We start from the raw sequence: 21721 nt of genomic DNA on the forward strand, positions 1-21721 counted from the left end.
CATAATCGAAATTACATTACTGGTATGAGCGAGAGGTGGAAGAGGCTTCTCTATTCCCCGCAGCGTCATCATCTTGGATTCTGATTAATAATTACGTTAAAGCCACCGAGTCCTCGAGCCAGTGTCGTACCTTCCGACAGATTATGATAATGTAGTCCGTTTTGAACTACGGAGGAAAATTTTCCGCGAGGAATGCCGGTCCGCGCATAAATATGGAAGAGGCTGATTGAAGGGAGGCGAGGGAAACGACCAGATCCCCGCGCGCAAGCTCCGTGTTGACTCAAAGGAACGATGAAAAGGAGCAAAAGATGGGAAAGCGAAAGAGAGCAGAGCCGCGATAAAGCAACCCCTCCTGGCTTTCCTTTTTCTCCCTTTCCATCCTCGTTCCCCTGGCTGAGAACTGAAAAAACCGAGCGAAGGATTGAAGCTGGTCCGATTGGGACCAGGTGTGGCTTGATTGTCACGTAATATGCGCGGCTTAAGTTTATTCAAGGAGAAGATTTGTCGCTTTAACGCGCCGGTCGAATTTCTTTTAATAAAACCGCTCACGTGACGCGGCTCGTAATCTCGCGAATCAGATCCTATTGTAGGCTGACTCTGAATCAACAATTTCAGCTGATTCCCGTGGATTCTATTTCGCTGGGAATGACGTGACTCGCCAGCTCTCTCCGCGCGCCACGATGGAAGAAATGGTGTAGCATTTTTAGCGGGTACCTCGAAGCGGATAAATTAATTCAATAGTTATGTCGAACTTGGTTTAAACTGGGAAAAATGTAAAAACAGTAGTAATTAATTAGGTGACATTGCTAATCAATAGAAAGGTAAATAAGGGTGATAAGAGTGATAATTTCTGATAGTAATATGATTACATTTTATAATCGATTCGAAGTGAATACTATCCTCGACGCTATATGAGAATTTGTATTATTATATTAATGAACAGGCAATCAACAGCATTCAATTTAGTGCACAAATATAACTCTTTAGTGGCGTGATAATTGAAATTACCTACTTGCCAATTAAAGAACAGTTTATGTATACATTAGCAGTATCACATTCAGGGCATTACGATTATCGCGTTCGACTGCATTTTTGGCCATTTAAGCAATGAAATTTCTACGATTTAATTTACCTTTATTCGCCTAATAATCGAATCTGCGTTCAAATAAACAAACAAATAATTTCTTTCTTTTTATCGAAGAATCAGGGATGACAAACTAGCATTCCGAGAACTGAGAGCATAGGGAAATGGTTTTCCGCTAATCAGATCGCAAGGACAAAGCTTATGATACATTGCGCCGCAGATTGCGGAGAATATTATTAAATGGGCCACGTTCCTGAACACGAAGGTCTTCCCTCGAGCTCTTTAGCTGTAGGATTAAGTAAAACGCTGGACGTTCCTATTCCGGCGCAACAGGTGAGACGCTATGTCATTTTTTAACGGACATTACTAAGCATGTGTTGCGAGGCCATTCATCGAAAATTTATGTGACCTGTTCGCCAGGAACAGGCAAAAAAACCCGACCACCTCCTCTCGATGCAAATAACGCGACATTATTCACCTTTTAATATTATATTAACCATCTTGTGGCTCGGTTGAAGCACATAAATAAATCATCAACGTGATACCAACTAGAGAAGAGAACGCCAGCGGATGAAGAATCTTGGTTCCTCGTTGGTGAAAGCTTTGCCTTCGGCACCAACCTCCGATAAGGTAAATCTCTTCCCGATATTCGCACGAGTTGGAACAAAACACGAGTCAGCAGCAGACTAAGACGAACGTTTCTGGGATAATCTATTAATGGCGGAGTCGTCCAGGTGCGTTTAAAATGCAGGAAGCTTAGCGTGCCTGTGCAAGGATTGCAGCTGGCCTCTAGCCAGCTTGCTAAGTGGTCCACGTTTTCCATCGGTACGTCGGCCTCCTTGCATTTTCCGTCTTCGATGCTTTCCCTTTCCAACCTTTCTCTTGCATTCGTACGCATCCGCACGTTCCGTCTCGATGTACTTTTCGCATCGACGAGTGCCTCTATGTTTCCCCTGTTTTAATCGATCAACGATCCACACTTCTCAGGAAGGAAAATTAACTTGGAGAGATCGTAACTTAAGTCCCCGGCCATCCTCTCGATTTGCATGTCGCTGGTTCGTTGTGGAGTTTTACATTCGTTCCTAGGTTTGGATGGAAGGTAGCGTTCTTCGTTAGTAGGAAAAGAATTATCACGGAATACGCTGGCGGTGTGCCGATTAGCAAGTTGACGAAGGTGATCTTGGTACTGTTCGTGACTGAGAAGTTGTTTAATGGAAAGAATGTAGATTTGATGGGTTTATAGCGTAGTAGGACTATCTTTTGTGACATTTTTTTTTGTTATTGACCAAAATTGTTACATTTATATTAAAATAGTATTCTTACTGAGCAACGTGTTTCAGTCGCCAATAGTAACTACTTCAAGTTATTTAAAGTTTTGATATTTATAGATTTATTTAATATTCGAATATATATTAAATAACATTTTAATATTAAATCATATTTATAGATTTATAGAAAATCGTTTCAGAATTGAATGGTATCGTAACAATGGATTCGTGGTAGATAATTAAAAATACTTGAATACTTCTTGTGACATCATAGCTAATTACTACGAGACAATTATGAAATGCATATAAATTTTGAGAATGTTGCGATATAGAAGAAAATCTGATATATTTTGGTCGATACTTGAATATTGAAAATAAACGAATAGCGCGTAATACACAAGGATATCCAGTATACGTAGTAGATGTTCCACCGTAGGTGTAGTGTTTCTTGCGAAACTTCTTTCACAAGCGATAAATTAGCTTTAATTAGCTTAGATTAAGCGTAGGGTAAGAATAGTTTAAGTAATTGTAAAATAAATTTAACGTCGGGGAAAAGAAATACGTTGAAAAAGTTTTAGAGGGAGATTCTCGAGAAGCATCTTAAAAGCTTAATAGCTTTCACCGATTAAAACTTTAATTCGTAGTAATCAATGGTAAAATGTGGAAGCCCCTGAAAATTTTCAAATATGTACTCACAAGAAAATTAAATCGCGGTAATCTTTATTAGTTGCGACGTGTTGCACGCAATTAACTCTCAAAGAATAGGCTCGGCCTGGCACAGCGAGGCTTTCCGTACCACATCTCGTGGTTATGAGCTTTACCACGCACCATTTTATATAAAAGAGAAAGAATTTAGATTCCCCAATATGAATCCCCAATAATATGAATAGAACTTGGGGTCAAGAAAATTGACCCTCGAGTTAGATGTGGATAATAAATTTAATAGTAGAGACAAAAACAAAAGAGAAAGAAACAAAAGGAAATGTCGTAATAAAGTTCACAATCGCAAGCCGCCAAATAATCGAACAGAAGCACAAGCTATAGAACTATTGAGTTTAATTGAAGATTGGAAAGTGTTCCGCGAAATGTACACGTTTCATTAAATCAACCAGGGTTACAAAAAGAATTGTAAAGAAATATTCACGACCGTCAATGGCACTCATAAATCGTAACACACTTATGTTATCACGGGGAACGGTAATTAATACTTATACCGTAGGAATCACAGACAGTAAATTATACAAGAAAATAGAAGTAAATCGGTACGCGAAATCTCTTGACCGCTAACACGCGGAGCAGAACGGTATACGCGCGCTCGTGTCACGGGGGTGAGACCGCCGGCCGCAGGTCACGCTAACTCAGGTACCGTCGCTTAACGCGCGGGTGGAGTACAACGCTGTGGATGACACAGACACAACTCACTTACTCACGCACCGCAAAGCCAAGAAGAAGTCAAGGAAGCCAAATAATAAACGATTCACTCCACTACACCCACGATTCCGCGCTCCCGTTCCGCCCAGGGAGCAATCACCCCACAGAACAACGCAATATGCGACCCTTGCTGAGGACGGATCGATCACCTTCGCATAATCCACCCTTTGCGTTCGCAAAGATAAAAATTCACTCTAATTACAAAGAGAATGTCGCCGGAAAAACAAAAGAGGATGGCCATCGTGAATCGTTTTAATTTGTGTCAAAGTAGTCAGACACGTTCTTTTCAAGATGGCTGCTCTTCCTTCTTTCCTCGATGTGTTAATATTAAGATGGTTTCTGATTCGAATGAAAATAACAAAGGAAACTGGATGAATTCTGAAATTTGAATTGATTTGGCAAAGAAAAATTGTTGTCTTTTCTAACTTAATTGACATTGCCTTTACATTTCGAGGGTGTCTAATAAAATACTGCTTACTATTGGGAAAAAGATCGAATCTCTATCTTGTTCTAGTTGAATAGTCTAATTTTATTGCACAACTACGATATTCGCATCTTAATAAATAATTCAATTTTAGAGATAAATTTCTGTAGATACCTCAAAGGAAACGGTTTTTTTAGATGTGCCGCGCTTCTATGAAACCAACGGTACATACATACGAGTCTTACACATAGGCGTTGCGCAAATCTCAAACTAATTGGACGTGGGTTACGCGTCGGAGGGTTAGAACAGATAGAATTAGGAATTGTGGAAACGGCGACGTGTAGAGTGAGACGATACTCGGCACGCTAATTAACATCGTACGCGGGTACACGCGTTAGCATATTTCCTCGTTAGAAACTGTCTATCGTGTCTTTGTTATTGTTCCAACCGTTTCCAGCCCCCCTGGATGCGTTCAAAGGTATTACGGTTTCTCTCCCTCTCTTATTATTATCAGGCGGAGGATGCGTCCTTTCGCTAATTATACTCAAAATCGATTAAACTTAACTTCGTAGGAATTCGCGAAGGAGGTAACGATGAATTTAATCACGTTTCATGTGCACTCCAGGTGTAAAATGTAATCACGCCGCGAGCGTGCAGCCAAAGTCATCAGGAGTTTACACTCCAACGGTTTGTTAGCTATAGTTAGACGCGGCGCCACGATAATCGCGACGCTTAGTTTAGAAGTCACAGGAACATTGTCAAACTACGAGCATCGCGATCTACCTCATGCCGAATGCAAATCGCGAATCATTGATTCTGCAATTAAAATCTTCCGTACGTAACGACGAACCGGAAACACGTGGCAGAAAATGGATCGTATCTCCGTAAAAGTTTCGGGTATGTATATATCTGCTATTTATATATATTTGTGTACAATGGATATTTTTTAACCTCCATCTGGATTTGAAATATTATATACACAGGATAAAAATCTATTTCGAAATATTCTCTGTCGTACTCTTCTGCTATTTTAAATAAGACATCTACCTTCGCCTTTTAAATGTAAATAATGTCCTGATGTATTGATGTTTTTCACTGACTTATTTTTTAATTTGTACTTCGAATAAATCAATATTGCGTTTAGGTTAAAGGGAAAATAATATTTTTTATTTTCGTTCAATTAAGCAATTGTTGCTTATCAACGATACTCCTGGCGAAGAACAGGATTCTTAAACACGTTGAATACATTTCAGGTATCGAAGCGATTCGATTTCGTTACCTATTGGTATTTCGTGACACGAAAATCACATGCCGTGACAATGGCTAGGAAAGAAATTTTTAACGAGATTGAACTTAACGGACCGAAGTTAAAAGCTCCTGAAAGTTGTACGGATCATAGGATTTTGGTTCACAGACATACCTGATAACAGCTTCGATAAATTCTACCAGTAGTTTCTTTTTAATTCTGTTGTACTGAGTTCGTATTGAGTCAATACAAAATGTTAACTTGTTTCTGATACTCATCAATATTAATATTTTCTTTCAAATTACACATCGAAAGCGGTTGAAGACGTTCTTTGAATTTCTTGGGCGGATGTAATTAATAATTTGAAAGACGAAAGTAAGTATATTACATAATAGCAAAGAAAGTACTCCTTAACAATGAAATTAGTTAATAAAATTCTATCGTCACTATTAACGACGCAATTATCTTTTCCCTGCTTTGCATAGAAATGTAGAATAATCTGGCTACCGCAAATGCATAGTTCGCTGTATTAAATCGCACGTAGACTATTCCTCTTTATGCACATTACACTCTCATATTTCAACTCTCCAGTGCATGCTCGATTACTGATTTAGCAGTGCATGAATAACTTTCGAATGGAATAGCATTTTCGAGTAGCGTCTCGGATACTGGTCTGCGTATCAATTGGGAGTTCCACGCAGCGAGCATCGATGCGTACATGTTGCACGCTCGCGGACTTTACACGTGAGTGATTACACGTGATTATGTCGACGAGATTTTGTTCGCGCGGAACGTTGGCTACGAGAAAACGACGAGAAAAATCATTGTCCAGACGACGGGATAGGGGAAAGCAGAATAGAACGGAGCTGTAAAATGAAAGTTGATAAAAGAGACTGGAAGATAGATCGTTCTCTTTCTTCGGCTGTGAACAATGAAGTGTGTGCGATGATTGAACTTGTAGTTAAGAAAATAACGTGTTGAAAAAAATTGTATTGACGATGTATGTATAATCGACTGACTGACTGACTGACACAGTAATAGTATTAAATTAACAGATATTTTTTCAATAGTAATTTTAATCAAATACCCATTAAAACTTTTGTTATATACTTCCTTACGTTTTTAACTGTAGTAAAAAATTTTTCTTTTCCCTTTAGCGATGTAATTAAAAATCTTTTGGAATCGAATGTGTGAAATATTTTAACGAAGCAAGAGTATACACATATGTGTACGCAAGGTGGAATTATTTATTTAGCAAAATTTTAATCCCTATTACGTGGAATGAAAAAATATATTTCACGAGAAGGACACTTAATTTAGAGGCAACTAAAAGTTTTAGTCTTTATTAAGAAACGTGACTGGTATTATCAGTCTCTACATATCACTATATTTCTACTTACTGGCTGTTGGCATACAGACCTATTTCACTTTCGCGTCTGACTGCTGTTACTAATAGCGACCAGTGCAATATTATTATATCCGCCGATTGCTTTGTTTCAAGCTATTTATCTCATTTAAAGGATCAATATTATTGTGAATATTTAAAGTTCTCAACAGTGTCGTAAGTAAAAGACCCTCTACACGTTCGATATATATTGTCAGTAGAATGTTGAGAATCTTAAATATTTACAACAATATCGACAACAATATTGATCGCCTAGTTACAATACAAAATTGATAGTGGAAGTAAGAATTTACACGATAATATGTTCATTGATGTCAAGCAAGAGGGAAAAACAACTGTACGTCTCGCAATGTAACAACATTGCTATAGTCCATAGCTTAGACAGAGAAATCTGCTTAGTAAGCGTTGCGACTCGGCCGATATTATGTAGCAACGTCGGATGCTATCTCTGAAATCGATTTCTCAAATCCGTATGATCGGCTCTGTCTGCTATTGCCCAAAGGAGATTTGACCACGACTCGAATTAGATTCCTAAATAATTAAATGATCGTAGGCGATCGTGCGAATCATCATGTTGTTGAAGGCCTGCTAGTCCACGACCTGCTTTCTGTTTAACGCGACGTTGACCACGTGATGGTTACAATTATCGTCAAAGATACCATTACCGCGAGACATTTCGCGCGTGGTGAATTTCTAGCTAGTGTAATGTGAAGTGGCACGGGGCCACGTTACATTAGACTTGTCACGTAAATGGGCTCACCGTAACGTAGACATTAGAGACGCGGTCGCCTCTAAATTTCGATGTGACGCGCTGCTATCGGCCCCTAAATTTCGTCACAGTGAATGGAAATTGTAACTCAAATCCGATGCCTGTAAATTGATTCCACCAAAATAGCTTTGTTTGCCAAGAAATTCGGTACCTGTATAAAAGCGATTTATTCCGATTTTTACGTTCAAGTCTTTTTATTTTTAGTTGTTCAACTCATTTCTGCTATCATCACGACTATATTACACGTATTTGTCTGTGTTGATTTTTTAGCAAAGAAAAGAAAAATTTTGTTAGAGTAAAAATATGCTTCATATCGTTTCATATTGATCGTTAAAGAGGTAATTTTAATATTATCATTTGCGCTGGCTAATTTCTATATTATCATGAATGGACACTTGCGCATAATAAATTGATCTGTGTTCATAATTAGTTGGAAAATTAAGAACCGTAACTTTGAAATTTGTCAATACTCGCTCAATTTTGTTAACATCCACAACATGTTTTTCGGTTGATATTATCAACATCGGTGATATGACATAAAACCTTGACATGGCGCACCAGTAGTTCCGAGTTATAACCCTTAGGTCCAATTCCCAACAATGTTTCGTATAGCACTCCACAGATCATTCGCAACACGGCGGCAAAATGGTACAACTACGTTTACCTATGGACTTAACGGAATGCCTTAATCCCAACAATCACGTGACTTAAAACTTACAAATATTTATACAATAATTTTTCATACCCTATCTATCTAGGATTAGATATTAAAAACAAATATTTTCCTATTCGTGCAAAGATAAATGAACATAACAAGTTCCTACCAGAAATAATCGTGCTCAAAGTTCTTTAAAAACGTCAGATTACCTGCAGCGATCCTAGAGGAGCGTGCAACGCGATACATTCCCCAGAAGCGGTGGTGAGATTTTGCCTGGAATATGTATCGTGTTACATGGCAGATTGAATGCGCACGCGAGACAGGACACACGAGGCGTATTCTTGCTCCTGTTAAACGAGCGAGTCAAATAATTTCTCTGGTAACGTGAATTTCGAGATCACATAAAGGAGCAAGCAGCAGCCAGAGCGTTGGTCGCGCTGTGAAATGACGTCTGCGAGCATGGAACAGCAACGATGGAAATTATAGGAAGTTCCTTTTAATTACCTGCGATAGGGGGACTGCGAGATATCGAAGAAAAGGTAGAACGAAGAGGTTCAATTTAATTAGCCGATTCTGTCGATCGATTCCATTCGGTCTAACAATCCGGTCGTTACCGGCGGCAACGACAAGGAGGCCGATCGTTAACGCGATTCCGAACTCCACAACGATATTACTCGCTCGAATCCGACGCGATTGAATCGAATTCAGTCTCGGTTGGTTGTCTTCCGCCCGGGCAGAGTTAGTTTCCACGGACTTTAAAGGTTCTTTCACACGGTTCGTTGACCTTGCCTGCTTCGAATCAACCGTTCACCCAGTCAAGAGTTCGCCTTGCAGGCAAAGTCTTCTGAAGCTCTCTCCCTGTTTCGTCTTGCGCGGCGAAAGACGTTTCATAGACACGGCGGCACGCCGTATCGTTCCAATTTCTCTAACGAACCTTTGATCGAGTACTGTCCTTTCATTATTCTGGTTGCCTTAATAGAATTTCTTTGAAAACTACTAATTGCCCTATTGCCGTTGACGTGTGCACACGTCTCTCTAAATACTTTTATAAATCGTGAAGAGAGAAGAGCAGCATCAGCAGCAACAGATGTTGCTACCGCTTTACCATTAATGCGTCGCTCCAGACTCCAGACTTGTTTTCAAAGCAGCGAGTTTTGATCGCGTTGCGTGGTCTATTCGCGAGATCCGTAAACGTTGATCAACGAGTAATGGAGTGTTTCGTGTCGCGTGCTTCGTTCCATTTCATTTCTGCTGAAATACATAGTTTTTGGGTAATAAGACCAGAGGTATATAACAATTTCATTTTCGTTCTGGTCGAAATTCGTTCCAGTGATATTAAACACTTTTTCAAGTATAGATCTGGTTTAGTTTTTAAGTTATTTACGCGAGGATTATCGTAAAATATGTAGCAGAGTCTTTTATGAAATTAGAAGGAAATAAAGCAAAAAAATAGTGTAAGACGGAAATGGTCCTGAAATGGAAAACCAGTGGTGTGCAACGTGCAACTGGCAAGCGAGAAAGAAGGGCACAATCAACCGGCGACTTGGTCAATTAGGCTCCCGGAAGAGAAATCAGCTTGGCTAACACGGTTAGGTCGCTTTTACGGGATTGAAAACAGCTCGACAAAATGGTCACGCGACCACGTGTACAAATCTAATTTCCGAGATTTATTAGAGTTGCGAGAACTCGATGAAAAGGAGGGAAGAGACGATAGATTTTTCAGATAGAATATTATGAGATCGTTAAAAAATAATTACGAGCGCAGGTGTTCCATTTTTTTTGTCTAAAATTACGTAAGAATAAAATTCGACGAAGTTATTTTTAACCATCTTAATTTTCCAGCTGGGAAAGTAGAATAATTATCGCGGACGTATAATAACATAACCGGATAACGAGAGAATAGTCGAGAAACGGAGAAAGGTTTAAAGAAGGATATGCATATAATCGTCCGTGTGTGTTCAGTTCTGTTCGTGGTTTTTGTAAACCGCCGTGTATTCTTTAGCCACTGTGCTTTTCATATTCCCTCTGTCAAGCAAATTCTAACAACTTAAACAGATAAATGAAAAAAGATGTAAGCAGAGGAATAGCTTGCTTTGATTCAAAGAAGGTAATTAAAATAAGTGCGCTTTAATCCCTCCTTTTGCTTATCAGTCTTCGTTTTTTCCCTTTCGTCCTTTTCGCTCTCTACTGGTAATCCATTTACATCAAACCGATTCGGAAGGAAAATATGACAAAAAAAAGTGTACGCAGAAATATGTTCTAACAGATGTCGTTAGATGTAATTGCGATGAAATACGATCCAAGAGTTTGAGAACCTCTTACCGGAAGCACGGATTACGATAAGATGGATACGATATTTGTCGTAACGAAGTGTATAAATTGATTAATACGATATACATAACTCGGATCAATATGATATTCGTGTGTCTTCTTGCGAGCGTATTGTCACCGTAAACCATCATCAACACACTTATGCGCTCCCGTGTGCGCTTCTAAGTGCCACGAAAGGAAGACACCCGACAAAGCGGAAATAATGCCTCAGACGTTGTCTATCCAGCCTTCCTTCGTGCTCTCGCACGAACTACAATAATTGGTTGGATTATCGGGTAGGATATGGTTATGGGAAGTGCGAAGCCCCAGGCCTCGTCGGGGTAATCTCCACTCTGATTGCGTTTGACGCGTCATTGAGCGGAATGATGAAGGCGCGCGTGAATCTCGGCTATATCGCGTCACAACAGCTCGTTCTTCTACTCATTATTCCACGAGCATTGTAATTTTTGACGCCCCTAAGCGCCGAAAAGCCGATCGATTCTCCGCGTTTTTCATATCGCTCGTTTTTTTTCGCTTATCGCGCTGGAAATCACTGCAATTTTCAACCCCCTTCACTATCGTAGACTGAATTAATTTCCAACCGTAACATTGAATTCAGTTCTTTTTTTTCATTTTCGAACGGTATGCCACTTTTTTTATGGTGATTACTTTTTTTGTATAAATTTGTAAACATTTCGAATATAAAAGACTTAAGTTTATTTATTTTACGATGGTTCTCGTTTTTCGACAATAATTTATCACGTAAACATACTTGGATATAATTTAAGGCATTTAACAAGCAAACATTTTTAATTGATATTAATTTGAAAGCCATGCTTAACAGAATGAGGATATATAAATTGGCTCGAAATTAAGTGCTCGGAGCACGCACGTTATTAGTTCGCATAAATCTCGAAATTGCTGATAATGAGTAAGTGGCGGCACGTTATAGACTTACTTTAAGTTCCACGCACGAACATTATACTATAGTTTGTAATAAATTACCAGTTTGATTCTAAGCACTTGATAGTTATTTATCGCGTCTTGAAATCTGTCTGCTTACTTTCTCGCGTTGAATGTCATCAACCCTCTAGCTTTTTCAAAACCATTGACGCGTATGATCGAAAAACTCTTCCGTTTTATTAATTAAAAAAAACTTACGCATAAAAGTCACATAATGATATGACTTATTGTACTTCAATACGATTTTTGCTTTTACTAGATCATTTCTGAAACCATTTCAAAGATATCCAACGAATCTTACATTCAACAAAATGTTTGGCATAACGTTCGTAAACACAATTCAACCTAAAAGTACTACAGAGTAATATTATAGAACAATATTCTATAGAACAGTATAAATGAATCTTTCAAAAGGTAACCCGATGAATTCACTTTGATTAATTTCTTAATTTTATTACATAAGTGGTTTATTATTGTCACGAAACCTTTGACTTACTTTCATGAGTTTGTTCATTGCAAGGTGACGTAAGTATTGGAAAAATTTTTAAGTAAGTTTAGAAAACAATGTTCGCAACGTTGTCACTTTGCTGTATTTTTTAACTTATGAAACTGATCAATATGGCTTCTGAACGGCACAAATATAAAAATTAAATATCATTTATTACAAAGAAGTTACTTGCAAGAACTTAAGAAGCTACTCTTTTTAAAATTTCTTTCCCATTGACTCGTCTGGACTTTGTCATTTCATTTCCCTCCTCAATAGCCAATAAGTTGAAAAGTTTCACGATATTAATCGTCCGCATGAACAAACGGGAACATTTCCAGATAAATCAGTTCGACAGATATTCCATACCATTTAAGCTGCAGCTGTCTGGTCGAGTATATTCTCTTTCGTTACACTTACCACGTTTGATCAACGTTTCCTAGACGAATGTCATGCGACGAAAAGAAAGAAAGTAAAAGAGTAACAGTTTGGAGGACGAGTTTCCCAAAACTCGTGTCTCTGAGAAACTACGGAAACAGAGTTGCTCTGGAACCGATCGAAAAAGTTCACGTTCCTCCACGGAGTTTTATCCTGGATGTTCCCCTTGTCCTGTCTCTCGGTCACTTTTCTTTCGTTCGGTTGTTTTTTGTCTGGCTAAGGTAGGCGCCTTACACGGCCGAACTTAATTAAATCGGCTACGATTTATTTCAGAATTTCAGCCGAGACGGCGTTAACTTACGATCTATTTAATGCTCCATTTCGTTCGTTTTCGTCCTGAATTCGATCGCGCCGATTAGCACGCAGTCGCGTCGATGAGGCGCGTATCCGGAGGGACTAGCTTCGTTTCTCTACCCTGAAGAAACTTCCCTTTTCTCTTCACCGACGTGGAAAGAAGTGAATTTAATTTCGCGTAATGTATTCTCCTCTGGCGTTGCATGTTAGAGAAAGAAGCTGGTTCATCGCGTCGTAGCTTTATAGTATTCGTGTTTTTCCTCTTAAAGGTATTACGATACTTTTGGAACGACAAGACAACAGATTGAAAGCTCTAAGAGTAATAAAAGCTAGGACAAGTCGTTGAAAGGGAACAGAGATTCCTCTGATTCCTCTGCCAGTGCTGTTAATATTGTTTCGTGAAACAGTTTTCGCGTTGCTATTTATAGGGTGAATACGTTAGCAGCCGGCGTCGATCGGCGTGCTTTGACCCGAGGCATTAAGCGTGCGCAACGCTACGTCGCGTGATAGAAGGCAACCTCGATTAATTACCTATTTATCTTGAGGATTATCGGTGTACGGTGAAATGTATGGCGTACAAGAATATTAGCGTAGCGTGAGTTTCGGGACGCATTAGTGTAAGATACCGTGGTATCTTCACCCAAGGATTTTGTGCTTTTAATCTTTCGATCGATCGCATAACGTTTTAATTACCCTTACCTGGATGGTGAAATATCGCGAATAATTCTGACGTATCTAAAACAATTTCAGAAAGATAAAAATTGTAGAATAAGGAAAGGAATAAATTTTAGGAGTACAATGGTGGTTTCCAAAATATAGAAATCAATCTACATCAACAGAAAAATGTATGAAAGGAAAGTTTCATCGAATGGATTATATCTAATAATGGTACAGTCGTATTATCGTTTCTATATTATATTACGATATACCATTGAGCTTCATTCATTCTTTATTACGTAGAACTTTTTATACTTTGAGAGCAAACAAGAAAAAAATCGATTCTGGTGACGAGAAGGAACTCAGCGTTAATTAAATATTGTTCCCTGAAAATATATTGTTTAACGGAAACCCGTCTTTCGGAGCAGAGAATTTCCATTACGCTGCACTTCGATTCCGTGTTTGCATACTGACACAAATATACGGCGTATTATTTTATTCGAAAAAGCTTCATCGTTCCGGTGATCGATGGACCGGCGCGCACGTCATTCTTTCTCCGTCTACGTAGTTTTCCACCAGTTACAATTCGACGACAAATAAATGCGTGAATGGGCTGACAATCATGGCTACCTATGTGTGCGCGACACTGCTGCCGTGCAAAGTAACTCGTGATCGGCAAAGCTATGGTACCGAAGTTCCACAATCCTAACAATGGATATATTGGTTCATCCCTTCGACGCACTTCCGACCTCAATCAAAATCCCAAACTACCTTCCCATCCACTTCTCGTGGACTAACTCGTCTCCCTCTTTCTCCTACGCTCACTTCTCTCGTTCTCGTGTTCTCCACCTCCCTTTCTCTTTTCATCTTTGGACAAGAGTGAACGAGGCTGTCTCATCCCCGAATTCCTTACAACAATGCCTCTCTAATCCGTCATGTTTGCCCTGGCATTGAGTGCACGATTGTTGCTGCTACCGTTCTGGAATGTTTCGATAGCGTCAAACACGCTTCCGCTTGCATGACAATTCGTTTTCGAAGCTCCATTGTTCGTTGATTAAACGAATTGTGATAGGAGCAGGCAGGAAGGACGGGTGGCCACGAGGTACGACAGAACCAACGTCAGCAGAAAAACGCGAACGTTTCGCGCGTCTACGATTCGATTTTATGAGAAAGTTATGTCCGATAGCTTCTTCCCTCTTTGCTCGTTTTGCTATCGTATCGACTTTTATGGTTGGGCATGGAACATCGAATGTGCGCGCTATTTTCTAATTCAGGAATGATTTGGGTCTCGGTGGCGGAACGAGGCTGACAGGGAAAGTTACAAATCGCTTTTTGTAACATTTCAATAGAAACGCAGGGTCTTTTGTGGTGGAAATCTTTGGGAAGTAGTCGCGTCGCGTATGAAAGGGCGAAACGTTCCCCCGCCAAAAAAAAACCAGAATTCCAGAAGAATTTTTCTCTATTCAGCCGTTTTATGCTCCACCCTTTTGGCTGCATCGACGATCCCTGGCAAATCGTCGAGTCTCAACTTTCGATCTTGTCATTTCCCCTTGTTTCATGAATCGACGATAATCGACGAGAGTTTACGAGTTGTCGCCGGGCTCGTCGTCCACCACCACAGCCTGCGTGGACCCTTTGTCGAAAAGGGCTGGGAGGTAAGGCGCCTTCATTGTCGATTGCTGACTGGTCTTGGTTTTTATCACTGACCCTCGGGGAACGCGGAGACATCCGAGCTTCTGGAAAAGTAGGTTTGCCATCTTTCCGTACGTTTGACGAGTCCCAGAGGGAACATCGGTAACCTGACAGCCCATCTACTCTAGTTTCTACATTTTTCGCATGTCGCCGAGGACCATGCACCTGGACATCGACACTCATCCCTCCTTCTATCCTTATTCCAGCATGCAGGTATTTCAGAAACGCTGTCCTAAGTAAAGCTTTGTCTGCAAGCTATTAACGAACTTTCTATACCGGGAAGGTTTCACGATATATGTATACGGTGGTTAACAATAGATGAAGAAAGCGGGAACGTAACTTTATTACCTCTAATCAGGTCGTTAATATATGGCTTCGTTAACTGAATTTATCAGTTTCGTTTTCGCATAACATGGAAGAGGCTATTTACGTACGGACGTTTTTCACTGGAACTTTTTTAATGCCCTGTTCAGACTTCCTGTTGTTTTACGACGTCACGCTGCGTACGACACGAACGACCGCAAACTGGATGTAACTGTACAGTCGGTCAAGGGAGGGAAGTGTTTCGAATAATTCTTTGTTAAAGTATTCAAGCATTCGCGTGTGTACATAGATGGTCGACCGTAATTAAGATTCATCCCTCGAATGCTGTAGAAAAAGAAAAAATAAATAGCTGGACAAAAAGTGGCTGGCTTGTTAATCCTTGTAGGCACTTAAGTCAACATGCTAACAGCCGTCTCGAGTGGCCGTACGATAGCCCTGGGTCTGTTAGTCCGAGAGCGCTAGCCAACGCTACAACGATCATGTGCACGAGCTCTGTGTACGAGAAAACGTCTGGAACCACTACGAGCAAGCGTCATCTCGTGTGTACTCGCGTGTAAGTTCACGTGTGTTCGCTTACATGCACCCCCGGAATGAATGTCAGGGCACAATACGTCGCTAGGCATATCATGCCGTCGTATCTTGGTTACTTTCAGCTCGTTAAAAGGACGCGCATACATACATATATATGTATGTATGTGACGTACATGTGAGGGATTGCTTGCAGTTACCCACGAGAGTATTCGAATACTTGTAGAAATATTTTATGAATGTATTATATGTCGCATACGAAACATTCTGAATTTTCTTTAGCGTTCTGAGCGAATTCGACTATCGTGATTAAAGTAAAATATAACTATCATGAGTAAAGTTTCAAACAATTCTTAAAATCTACATTGAAGCTACAAGATATTTAGCGCAAGTTTAATATATGTATATTTCGCAAAGATCAGGAAAGTATTTAGTCATTTAACTATTATTGCTTTAATAAGCTTTAATATTCAATGGAACTACTTAATACTTCTATGTAAGGTAGCACATTGTATACTAATTTTTTATTAAATATACGCTTGCAGTAAGTATCTTGTAACTTCTATGTGTATTTTCGGGTTGGTTTCAAACTTTACCAATATAATCACGATATATTACGTGCATTTCGTATAACGCACATAATATATTCATAAAAATTTTCTGTGGTAAATGTTCGAATACTTTCGCGTGCCGCTGTATGTCAAACTTGCTCGGTGAAGTACACCCCGAGCAATATCGAGTTGCCAGGGTAAAAGAAAAACTGGCTGGGGAATTCTTGCCTTCGCGTACTTGAACGATCTTCGTTGCTTCCGCGCAGATAATTCCGAGGCACGCTATACACGAACCTCTCGACGTTTCCACCGTTTCCTTCCTGATATTTATTTGGCCACTCTTTCCGACCATTCGCCTCTCTCTTTCTGTGCATTTATGCAAACCTATTTTAAACGGAAAAATGCTAGACCGGTACGGAACGGTTGAACGATGTGGTATCGTATAAATGCATTTCTGCTACTGGTTCTTCGTAACCCGCGCGACGTTTAATTCGTCGTATTCTCCCAAGCGAAAAATCGTTCTATCAGGCGAAAGTGAAGCGCAAGTAAATATTAACAAAACGTCTGTGTTTGCGCGTGCATATATTTGCGATTGTTTTAACATCGTGTCGAGAATTGTGGCTTGGTTTCGTGTCATAATGGACCAATTCATTAAGGCATTCCAACGTTCCCGTATAATGAAAGTGCAATTAGAGATATGCAAAACGCCGTTTATACCGACTGTGGAAAGTAGAAGGCCGAAGATGCCATTTGAATTGTGAAATACTTGGAGAGATTCCAATATTAACTGCTCGAATGCCGGTGAAAATAATGGAAGTAAAGTGGTGCTCGTTGTGACGAACGACTTTTCGGACGAAAGAAACCACGCACACTCGCAGTGTATCGATAAAACTGTATCGCATCACCAAAAGAGAGAAAGATTTAGAAAACAAGGTAGAGTAAGCGCGGAGAAATGGATCGAAAAAAAGAGGCAGGTGAACCCAACGTGTACGATAAAATAATTTCGACCATGAGATAACCTGGAAACCAATCCAAAACATTTCTCGGAAACTACCGATCATTCGTTTCTGAGTAAAGTGTAAACCAAATTCGGGATTCGTTTGCGTGTAAAAGCGAGAGGTTTTCGCCGTTGCTTTTTTTTTATCTTCTGGTTCTATTGAAAAAATGGTTGGAACGAGCCCGTTCCATGTATCTAAACAACGAACCATCCGTTACGCACGATACAAGGCATGTAAACCACACTCCAACATTTATCAAGGATAGAGACCGCAAACTGAAAGTTCCGAAAAGTTCGTCGAGCTGCGTGAAACTTTTTAACGGGCATCCAGCGGAAAGTTGGCCTGTTCGGGATGATCTACGACTTGAGGGGGAGTAGATGACCTAACGCGTAGCATCGAATCGACACCCTTTTACCGATTGAGAAGCACATCAAGGCAAGAACACGTGGCTTGTCTCCGTGCTAGCAAAGCTGCAGAGTCACAGACCATCGTACGTCGGACGATTCTTCTCTTTGATAGAGAAAAGAAACAGTGACCGCGATTAAGGCTTTTAGCCGCGACTATACCGTGTCCATGTGCCAGTTTCTCGTAATGCGCGTTACGGCCGACAGAAGCTAAAGTTACGCTGGAGCGTTGCTAGAAGAAATGGTTCATGGATTCGGTCGGGGTGGTTTCCACCCACTGAGCAGCTTTCTCAGTGTTCTGCGGCTCCTCCGCGCTATAAATACCGACACCGAGCTCCAGCTACCATGAAAAAAAAAACGGGATACGGAAGGAGCCAGTGCTTGACCAAGAGAGAGATACCAGGAAGAAAGATGTCAGATCGTCCAGGGACGTTGCAGACAAGAGCAGTAGTTTTTTCCTCTCGGTTCTACAGCTTTTTGTGGTTAGAAAAATGAAGCTTTATGAGCTGTGAAGCTAACCCGGTACATTCTCGGCCTTCGTTATGGGTAATTTCGTTTGTCCGACCTGGTGCTCCTCTTCGGGTTAAAATAATTGCACGTGCACGAGGATTGCACTGGCGGAACATATGAAGTTCGATTTTGTGTTCCTAGTTTCGTCGACAAGTGTACGAATTAAAAATAAATTTAAGTTTCAATCAATATTCCCTATTTTACGTATATTTCTTGGAACATTTTGTCATACGAATTTTACTTAAGTATCTTCTACCAATTTGAATAAAGAATATGAGGAAGATTCGATAAAACGAAAGGAATAACCCGAAATCGTTTCATGTTACATTTCGGTCTATATTTCACGAGGGAAAGGTAAGGGCGGTTGTGTCGGAAAAGTTGGAAATCGTTATTTCAGATCCCATGTTCATTCCGGCTATCACATGTTTTTCCACGTTGATACGTCCCTAAGGAAGAAGGCTATCAGTTTACTAGGTTCACCGCCAATACATATGCAATCACATTCCTCTTCAGACCCTGAGCCTGGTACAGTGACGGATATGGAGACGTAAGGGACGAACCTTTAGGCTATTTACCTAATCAGCGGCTGGAGTGGTAAGATCGAGGGGGCATGGAAAAGGGCATCCGTCCGTCGAGACTTGGCACAAGTCGTAAACTCCTGACAAGCGGCATTAAATCGTGCAGAATCCAGATAGGTTTGAGGTTACGAGAGGGATACAGGTTGTATGAATGTAGACGAGTGTAAAGGGTGCTTCAAGCCGCACGGCCCCCATCGTTATAATTCCGTTTCCATTTTTACACGGCAAATTTGCATAGTACGGGAGTGCAGCTTGCGAACGAAGAAATATTATCGTTAAAATTGATACATTTAAATCAGATACACGGCTGATTTCGATAGCGCGGTGCGTACAATTTAATCGTTTCAACTTTATTAAACGCGTAAAACATAGTTAGAGTGTTACGAGCGTTTCCAATGGAAAATTTCGCGGAATCGTCGGCGATAAACGTTACGTGGAGACCGTTTGCTCGCGTAAGGTACACGTAGAGAAGCCATTATACGTAGATGGATCGCACGTAGGAAGGGGTTAACCGTATTATTTCCTAGAAGAACGATGGAAAGCGTTTGCGGTGTCTGCGCGAGTAGGCAATCAGAGATAGAGGAATCCGATAGAACACGTGTAATTGAATTGGAGTTTAATTGAAAGTCGAGTTTCTTCATTTTGCACGTTATATTCGACACGATCATGAAAACTGGTGGCAACGTAGATATGTCGTGTATCGGGTTTGAAGAGCGACCTGAATGGTTTTATATCTGATAGAAGACTTCATCACGATTCCCGATACTTCAATGGATCTGTAGGGAACCTACGAGGGAGCAGAAATTGAAAGACGAAAATAAATTCCAAAATACTTCCTACAGAATGAAACTACCCTCGTTTTCTTTGGACGAACAGGAATTTTATACTCCCGTTTCACGGTGTATAGTAAAATATCGTCTGCTTTCGATATGTAAGATAGGGTGATATCAATAACGCATCTTAAGAGAAGATGAATGAAAAAATGTGAACCAAGGAAAATGTTACTATATGAAACATATACATAGGCGCATGAAAGAGTAGATACCTTTTATGAATATACTATGTGTGCTGTATGAAATATTTTTAAATTTCGCCAGCACTGTTACGACATTCGACTATCATGATTATACTGACTAAGTTTGAAACTGAACTGATAACATTTGTAGAAGTTACAAGATATTTTATTTAATTCTTTATTTATATTAACTAAATAAAGTTAACTAATTAAATGAGTTAAACGAAGATAAACTAAATTTTTACTCAATATAATAAAACCAGTACGTCGTATACTTACGTTAACGAAACTCTCGCAAAGTATAAAATATTTACGCCAACCGCTCGAAATTCCCTGGACCCAGGATAGTCTACCTTTTGAGTCGTGAATTACGCAGATCGCGCGCGTACTTAGATGTATACCGTACCAGTAGCTCATTAACATAAATGATTTCTTGACCTAAAGACATTGCCTTGTTAATTGCATTGACTAATAATGAAACCACTTGCTTGTTCAATGTACCCATCCGTGTGCACTTACGATACATAATGTATACGCAATGGAACAACCAAACGCATTAGAAACGTTATATCGTCGTAGGTTGGTATTTATCAACGATTCATCCTATGAATCGAAGCGTATCGATAGTCAAACACGGGAGTCAGTGATCACGATCGAGGAACACTCGTCATCGTTTAAGCTGGACGCGAATTTATGCGATGTGCTCATTCGAAAATGATATCGGTGGAAGCAATAAAATCTCGTGCACACGCGTTGCCACGCAGTATTCCTACATTTGCGGTACTGCACGATTCCGCGTGCTGCGGGACGAAAAGTGATAACGCGATTGTGTGACAAGCCATCGATTACAGAGAACGGAACAACACGCACTACGTTCCGTCAACCGCGACTAACGCTCTCAGCCCTGTCACTATTATGCGTCCGGTCTTTCATCCGTTGTATTACGATTATCACGCTCATATATACGGCGGACAAGAGCCACGGGGAACATAGAGAGGTGCTGTTGGACGAAGTCCTATTGTCAGCTTTGGCTGAACATGTTGGTAACGAGCCGGTTGTTGCTACAAACTGTGCGAACGTGGATCACGGCCGTATCGAGCGATTTACCGAGTCAGAAACTGGTCACTATCGATACCCAAATAGAGCAGATGAATTGATTTAATCGACCTCATTTATCGATAGAAAGTATTATTTGATCGTTTAGATTTTACCCCAGTCCAGTTATTCGTTATTAATGGTCCTGTATTTTTCGTGCCGATAAGCTCGTACGATAGAATATTGAAACAATATCAACATATCACGTTTAAAAAGAAGTAACGAATATTAAATGTACTATAGAAACATTCAATTAGGATGATATGGGGTAATAGAGGATTTTATACGAGTTGATTTCAGCATTTTATTCGGAACTTTATGATAATCGATGGTTTTAGGTAGAGGCTTTATTGTAATAGCTTCGTTTTAAAAATAGATATAAAAACGCTTGCTTTGCTGGGTAATCGCGTGGAATTTACTTGGCGTGGTGTAATGGATAATAGGATCAGGAAAAATAATTTTTTTATAGTCGTCAAAGGTATACGTATTCTTTTTTTTTTTTAATCAAGCCTTTACGGTTACACTATAGTACGATTTTCTAATATCTATAAAAAATATATTTATATCGCACTTTATTCTCTGCTTTAGATAATTT

At 40.0% G+C, this 21721-nt stretch overlaps 1 protein-coding gene across 1 annotated transcript in view; it reads left to right on the forward strand.

Moving 5' to 3' along the window:
* Positions 1-21721, forward strand: part of LOC117234230 (semaphorin-2A) — a 555746-nt gene that overhangs the window by 79898 nt on the left and 454127 nt on the right. The window lies entirely within an intron of this gene.

This window comes from Bombus vosnesenskii, unplaced genomic scaffold (assembly GCF_011952255.1).
Source record: "Bombus vosnesenskii isolate JDL3184/JDL3185 unplaced genomic scaffold, Bvos_JDL3184-5_v1.1 scf7180000013304, whole genome shotgun sequence".
Taxonomy (NCBI): domain Eukaryota; kingdom Metazoa; phylum Arthropoda; class Insecta; order Hymenoptera; family Apidae; genus Bombus; species Bombus vosnesenskii.